General features: G+C 47.0%; 1 long non-coding RNA gene across 1 annotated transcript in view; it reads right to left on the reverse strand.

Annotated features, from left to right (window-relative positions):
- Positions 1-1,150: 1,150 nt before the first annotated feature.
- The window catches only part of LOC116689836 (uncharacterized), a 17,190-nt gene continuing 10,166 nt past the window's right edge, over positions 1,151-8,174 (reverse strand). Inside the window, exon 4 of the long non-coding RNA XR_004332111.1 lies at positions 1,151-1,195. This is a non-coding gene — a long non-coding RNA (uncharacterized LOC116689836). The remainder of the gene's footprint in view (positions 1,196-8,174) is intronic.

The following is an 8,174-nucleotide window of genomic DNA, read 5'->3' on the forward strand; positions in this document are numbered from 1 at the left end:
CATACTGAAATTTGTAAAATCCATGAAATAATAAACTTTTCTCATTACAAACAATAACCGAAGAGGGGACTCATTTTGGGCCTGGGAGTATGCCCAACCAGTCTACATGTGTTTTGTGGATCTGGAGAAGGCGTACTTGCACGATTTGATAAGCCCCGCATTTTGTCACAAAAGAGGTCGCAGAAAAGTGAAAGATTGCGGTTTTACTTAAAAGAAGAGCCAGCCCATTTTCCCCTGGCTATAGGAACGTTAACAGGCATCAAGACTCTCACTCTTTTTTTCATCAGACTGCAGCATGAAGTCCCTGCAATTTCATTGCATAAAAAATCATATAAATATACCCACATTTTTTTAAGGAAACTGCCGCATACCAAGGATTTTGCCCGCACAATCGCAACACAAAAAACACATTTTGTCGTGGACAGGACTGATGGTCGCTATGTTACTATTAACTCCAACCCTCTATCCCTCTAACGTAGCTCCCGGCGCCCATTGTTAATGCTACAAAGCATCACCGCCGCCGTATCCGCATCCCATTGATCCCATCATTTGGGGCGTCACTGACAGCGAATGAACTTTTGGTAACGGAGCGTTTAAAGCTCATTTGTCGTTGTTTTATTCTAAGAAACACGACAATGTTAAAAGGCATCGTTAGCTTGTAGCTCACGTGCTCAGTAGCAGACGTTTTTTTAAAACAGTTGCAACGCTGTGTCCATGATGTGCCGGTGAAAACGTGAAAGGCGAGCAGCGTGCCTGTATGTCCCCACAGGCTAAGACGTTTATCCCAGATGGGTATCCAAAGCTTCATGCTTCCTACATAACTAATTATCCCAGTCGCTTTCTGAAAGCTGGCCGCAAACAAAGTAGTGAATCCGGAAAACAAGACAAACTCAAAGGAGTTTGGTGCGAGCCTCGGATATCCAATCGAAACACGCTTCGCACAAGACGCTCAAGCCGTAGAGTAGGACGACTGTGTCAAAGCATGAGACGGAGCTTCTAGAAACAAAGGAAATATTGTACACTGAGGCTGCCACCCCCCCCTCCCCCTCCCCCATCACCCCCCCAAATTCTCGGTTCTTAAACTCACCAACGTTTCATATCTCTGCACAATGACGCTTAACTTTAAGTTCATAGAGGCGAGGGAGATTAGATTATTGTCGTATTTATGGCCGTCAACTATAAAAACGACCTTTGTCTCGATTTTGAGCACTGTAGAGGACAGTGTGTCTTGTGTTTGTGTTGTTGGTGCGTTGTCTGGTGTGTGTTTGCTATATGTGGGTTGTGTGTCGTGTGTGCATGTGGCGTGCATGCGTGCATGAGTGTTGTTGGTGACGTGTTGTTGTTTGTGTGTGGTTATGTGGCGTGTTGTCCTGTGTGTGCATGTGTCTGTGATCCGTCATGGGTGTGTTTGTGCACGTGTGTGTGTGTTGTTTTGTGCGTGTATGCGTGCACTGGTGTGTTTGTGTGGTGTTGTGTGTGTGTGTGTGCATGTTTGTGTGTGTGGCTGAAGTTGTGGCGTGTGTGCCTGTGCGTGGGTGCATGTGGGTGTGTGTGTGTGTTGCGCTTGGTGTATGCATGTTTGTGTGTGTGTCCTACTGTGTGTGTGTCTGGTGTGATGCTGTCTTTGCAGGTGCATGGGTGTGGTTTTGTAACGATGTGGTGTGTCTGGCTGTTATGCGGCATTGTGTGTTGTGTGTGTGTGAGTGTGCTTTGTGTGTGTGCAGGTGTGGCGGTGTCTGTTCCCGTGGTGTGCAATGTGCTGTGTGTGTTGTGCAGTGTGTATGATGTTGGCGTGTGTGTGATGGTTGTGTCGCTATCATGTGCGTTGTCTGATGTGGCGTGTGTCTGTGTGTGCACTGTTCTGTGCATTGCGTGCATGGTGTGTTTGTGCACGGTGTGGTGTGTGTTTTGTGCGTGTATGCTGCAATGTGTGTGTTTGTGTGTGTGTGTGTGCATGACTTTGTGGAGGTCGTGCGCTTGTGGGGACGTGTTGGTGTGTGTGTTGTGCTGGATGTGTTGCTGAGTGTGGTGTGGTGGTGATGTCTGTGCATGTGATGTTGTGTTTGTGCGTGTGTGTGCATTGTTGTGGTTGTTCGTCGGACTAAGTGCCTGGTCTGTGTGTGTGCAAGTAGTGTGTGTGCGTCTTGTGTGGTGGGTGTGCGTGGTGTGGTTGTGTGTGTGTTTGTGGTCTGTGTACGTGTTCTGTTGCTTGCAGTCTGTGTGTTACAGACATAGTTTGGGTGAAACTCATCGATGATTGTTTGTGTGTTTTTTAATGTAACCTGTTGACATTTCTGTGTGAACAGACAGGAACGCTCCATCTTCTCTCAACTAAAGACAAAAAAAAACCTCAAGGATTCTGCCGAAAACCACACAACACAACACAAACACAACACAACACAACACAACACAACACAACACAACACAACCGAACTGGAACCAATGTGTTTGTGAGAACATTTTGTGTGGGGTTGTAATCCTGTCGCCTGGGACCTGAGCCTCTCCTGCTGGTTTTATGACGTCAGAGTTCCTTTATCGAGCTGATATCAATTTTATAGCCTGCTACAACATAGATATAGAATATAGATATACAATATAGATATACAATATAGATATAGAATATAGATGTGTGATGCGTGTCATCAAGCCTCGAAACACAGGAAAACAAGACGAGAAAAATAAAAACGTGGGCGTTGATTATTAATGTGAAAGGAAGTAATGCATCCCACTGGGGAATCTACTCACTGCATTTGGATTAACCGGCCTATTGCATGATTATTATTTTTAACAGTGGTAAAACATATCTTGAGTGTGTTTGTGACTCCAGGTTGCTTTAAATAATGCAAAAAATCTTTTACACATTAAAGGAGAGGGGGAGTTATGTTTGGCTAATGTTGCTTGCCATGTGGCATATTAAACGCGCAGTTGTGGAGGGTACACGTAAGAAATCCATCAATGTCCTTTTAAAAATCATGTTTTTATTGGAAACAAATCCAAACAATTCAACTCATATGCCATTGCAACACATTATTTTGGCCTTTTACGGAAAAATATAGCATTTCACTCGTTTAATGTGATGACATTAAAGGTTGACTAATACCCCCGATCAAAAGCTTGAATTGTTTTTTCTTCTTGGAAATGATCGAAAATTAGAAAAACACAACTACATTTTGGTCTGATACCTGGAACGTGATGTTGATCTGTGAAAGAGGCGGGAAAAGGATTTCCGCTGGTCATGGAGTCATCTTAATAAAAATTTCAAAATTCACTTCAACGCACTTCAACTTCAAAAGGACCTATTCACACAACTAGACAGAAACAACGCACTTTTAATGGTTTGTGTTTGGGGGGAAAAAAACACTAAGAAGTGAAATTTGTCGCACATGGCAACACCATGACTGAACTTTTTATAGGTCCTTAACAAAGTGTCCAATGGAATGGGAAAATGTCACTTTTGAGGTTTAATACATTAATTGGGTCACCCCCCCCAGCTGCCTATGGCCCCCACAGTGGCTAGAACATGGGTGATAGGTGTAAACGAGTCCTGGGTATCTTGCTCTGCCTTTAGAATGCAAGCTCAGATGGGCGATCTGGAATCTTGATCCTTATGATGTCATAGGGGCAAGGTACCTCCCCTTTGCCCTGCTGTTCGCCCAAGAATTTGCCCCCCCCCCCCCCCCCATTAGAGATAGACACATCGTGGCAGTTGGTCAAGGCCACCCCCCCCATCTCAAAAGCTACAGACTCAGGAAATGGTGCAATTACACGGAAAGTCATTGTAGAACATGGTCTATTGGCTGGAATTCTGGACCAAGGCTGAATTTGTGGGGAAGAGACTTCAGATCGTCCTACAGATTAGGGCCACTAAGGTCTATATAAAATAGATTCAGATACAGTATTAGACCACTAAGGTCCTATTAAAAGCGACTCAGTATCAAGTATTAGGGACCACTAAGGTCTATATAAAGAGATTCGGATACAGTATTAGGGGACCACTAGGTCTATATAACAGGAGACTCAGATACGGTATTGGGAGCGTACCACTAGGTCCTATATAAAAGGACTCAGATACGTCTATAGGGAACCACTAAGTCTATAAAAGAGACTTCAGATACAGTATAGGACCATAGGTCTTATAAAAAAGACTTCAGGATACAGTATTAGGGACCACTAAGGTCTATAAAAGAGATACTACGAAGATACCAGTATTAGGGGACCATAAGGTCCTATATAAAAGATCTTACAGATACAGTGACCCTAGGGACCACTAAGGTCTATATAAAGAGACTTCAGAGACAGTATTAGGGGGACCCTAGGTTTGATATAAAAGAGTCTTCAGATACAGATCTTAGGGGACCAAAAAGTCAATAATAAAGAGACTTCAGACCAGTATTAGGGACCACTAACGGTCTATATATAAACAATCCAAAGACGACCATTCATGAGACCATTTAAGCCTGGGTGTCAGATTGTGGTGTCGTGCAGGCTTTTTCCTCTGAAGAATGGAATGAACCGATCTACCTGACACCAAGACCACATGGATCACGCCATACGTTAAAGAACGACGCTGTGAACTGCTCAGCTCGCCTGACGCCTTAATGGTAACAGAGCGCCGACCTCATCATTACTAACCTTTAGGGCCCAGTTTTGAACGATCTATGAGCATGGCGTGAAGGTCTGGCACAGTTCAGTTAGGCCAGTGTTCGAATGCCAGCTTATGGCGTTTGAAGGTGCCAAAAAGGGTCCCCTCTGCCGGGCACTGGTGCCTAAGGGTTTTGTACTGTAGTGTTTTCAGTTATCAGAGGGTGTTATGGGCGTACCATGCAATCAACCATCAGAGGTCCTTCCTTTTCCCTTAACAGCCAATCAAGGTCGTTTTGTATTTTAATCTTAATGTCAAGTCGTGCATGGCGCTGTGCTAAGTCGCGTTAAAATAAAAGAAAGCTGCGTTTATGCGCTAGATTTTGTTAGGTCAATGTTGCCGGTCACTTCCGGCTGCCCCAAGATAGCAATACACCCAAATGCACCTGAACAACCTCCCTGTAAGAACACACGCCCAGAATGCACCCTTGCACCACCGCACCTGTGAGAACCAGCAGCCCAGAATGCACCGTAACACACCCCTGTAAGACCGGCAACGCCAGAATGCACTGACACAAAACCTCCCTGTAAGACCCACCCTCCCTGTAAGACGGCAGCCCCAAATGCACTGAGACACACCTCCATTAAGACCGTCACGCCCAGATGCCCTGAAATCACACTCCCGGAGACCAGCACGATCCCAGTAGTTCACCTAACACACCTCCGTAGACCAGCACGCCAAAGCACCGGAACCACTCCCTGTAAGACAGCACGCCCAGAATGCACCTGAAACACCTCGCCTGAAGACCACAACCCCAGTATGCACCTAACACACCTCCATGTAGCACCAGCACCCAACCATCTGCGCACAGATAGGCGCCAAGGGGCATTTGCTATTTAAAGCACGTGGGCGCCCCAGGACTCTATAAACTGAACTCTATTTTATAGAGTTCCCAAACCGGGTATCAGTGGGTAGCTAGTGCTGGTGTCTGATGCTTTGTTCTTGAAGAATAAGTACCGGTATTCTACCTGACACCAGGACCGCATGATCACGCCACCGTGTCAATGAACAGGAAAAACTGTTTGTGACTTCCCCGATGTGAGTCGACGTGCAGATTCTAGTCGCGCAGTGCGTCACCTTTCGACGAGTACGCTTCAAGATGCAAGAGAGACTTCTGTAATGTCAACACAGTAAAATGGACCTACTTCCAAGTTGGTGCAACTGCTAGCTTAGCGACAGTTGCATCAAACACAACAAGGGCTTGTCAGTTTGAATGGCTGTTGTTGACGCTAACTTAGCAACAAAACCATAATTCTAGCTACAATGTTTTTGAAAGGGTCGTCCCCATCCATCAATCCATCGTCTCATCCGTTTATCCCGGTATCGGGTACGCGGGCGGCAGCAGCTCCAGCAGGGGACCCCAAACTCCCTTCCCGAGCCACATCAACCAGCTCCGACGGGGGATCACCGAGGCGTGTCCAGGCCAGGTTGGAGAGTATAATCTCTCCACCTAGTCCTGGGTCTTCCCGAGGCCTCTCCCAGCTGAAGCTGCCGGAACACCTCCTAGGGAAGGGCCCAGGAGGCATCATTACCAGATCCCGAACCACTAAACTGGATCCTTCGACGTGACAGCCGAGCATACAGCGGCTTCACTCCGGCTCCTCTGTCGATGACCGAGCTCTCCCCGATCTCTAAGGAGACGACGCCAACCCTCCGAGGAAACACATTTCGGCACACTTGTACCCTGGATCGTGTTCTTTCGGTCCTGACCAGCCTTCATGACATAGGTGAGGGTAGTGGAACGAAAATTGCCCGCTAGGTCGAGAGCTTTGCCTTCTGGACTCAGCCTCCCTTTTCGTCACAACGGTGCGATAAATGGAAGTTAATACCGCCCCGGCTGCTCCATTCTCCGACCAATCTCACGCTCCTGGTCCTCGACTCTCGCGAACAAGACCCCAAGGTACTATAACTCCTCACTTGGGTTTAAAGACTCACTCCATACCCGAGAAAGCACTCCATCGGTTCCTGCTGAGAACCATGGCCTCAGATTTAGAGGTGCTGATCCTCATCCAGCCGCTTCACACTCGGCTGCGACCGATCAGCAGAGTGCTGAAGGTCACAGACCAATGACGCCATCAGGACCACATGGTGAGAAGTGCGGGTGATGGGTGTCGGTGCGTCCATAGTCTCGGATCACTGACTACCTGACCGACAGACCACAGTTCGTCCGCCTGGACAGTGTTCTGTGATGGGTGGTAGTGGGGACGGGGGGCCCACAGGGGACTGTCGGTCTCTTTTGTTCACCTTATACACCTCAGACTTCCAGTACAACTCAGAGTCATGTCACCTAAAGAAGTTTTATGATGACTCTGCAGTTGTTGGGTGTTAAGGGATGGACAGGAGGGGATTACAGGGCACTGGTGGGGACTTTGTGGGTGGTCTGGTAAGAACCACCTGCTGCTGAACGTGGATAAGACCAGAGAGATGGTGATCGACTTCAGGAGGAAGGGAACGGCCTCCGCAGCCCTAGCATTCTGGGAAAGTGAAGGGACATGGTGACGGATGTCACAGATATGGGTGTCAACAATCGACAGCAGCTGAACAGGAAGGTCAACAAGCATGCGTTTACCAAGAAGGGGATGAGCAGATCTATTTTCCTGAGGAAGCTGAGATCCTTCAAACGTGTGCAGCAGGATGTTGGAGACCTTGTGGGGACAGCGCATCGGAGACCAGCGATACAAACCAGACTGAACAAACTGGATCAGGAAGGCTGGCTCACGTGTAATCGCTGCAAACAGGACACATTTGAAGCTGTGGTGGAGAGGAGGGTCGCTGAACCAAACTGTTATCTATTCAGGATAAAACCCGACCACCCTCTCACCCCCACACTGGTCCCAAAGAGGAGATGCGTCTTTCAAAGAGGCTCCAGACAGTTGAAATGCCGCACGGAACCGCTACAGGAAATCATTTACTACCCATGACAATAAAATCTTCAACAGTCATCCCTGGGGGGTAGATGAGACTCTCGAGACACACAATACTACAATAAGGGCAACGGCACGGACTGGGTAATATTTACAAAAGCTGCACATTTTTTTTTGTTTTCCCAATCTTGTATACTTAAATATTTGTTCTTAACTTCTTATATTTTATTCTTTATTTGGTTATTATAATTATAATTATTTCATGTATATTGGTATGATATATTTTGTGTGCTGCCTTGAACACTTTGTAATTTACCCATCTTTTTAGGGATCAATAAAATCTATGGACTTCATATATCTATCTTATCTATCTTACATCTGCAACAAGCAGCGATGAGATCCGAGCACAACCGAACTGCAACCATCCTCCTCGCCACTCGACCTAACGCTCGATATAACTGTCCATAAATATTCAAACAGGATTGGTGGACAAAGCGCACAGCCCTGGCTGTGAGGGCCAAACTCCTACTGGAAACGATGTCCGGACTATAGCCGAGAACACCGGACACAGCTCGCTCTGGTCATACAGAGATGGGAGGCCCTGAGAAGGGACCCCTCCACCCCAGACTCCCGCAGCATCTCCCACAATTCTCCGGGGGACCCGGTCA

Source organism: Etheostoma spectabile, chromosome 5, assembly GCF_008692095.1.
Source record: "Etheostoma spectabile isolate EspeVRDwgs_2016 chromosome 5, UIUC_Espe_1.0, whole genome shotgun sequence".
Taxonomy (NCBI): domain Eukaryota; kingdom Metazoa; phylum Chordata; class Actinopteri; order Perciformes; family Percidae; genus Etheostoma; species Etheostoma spectabile.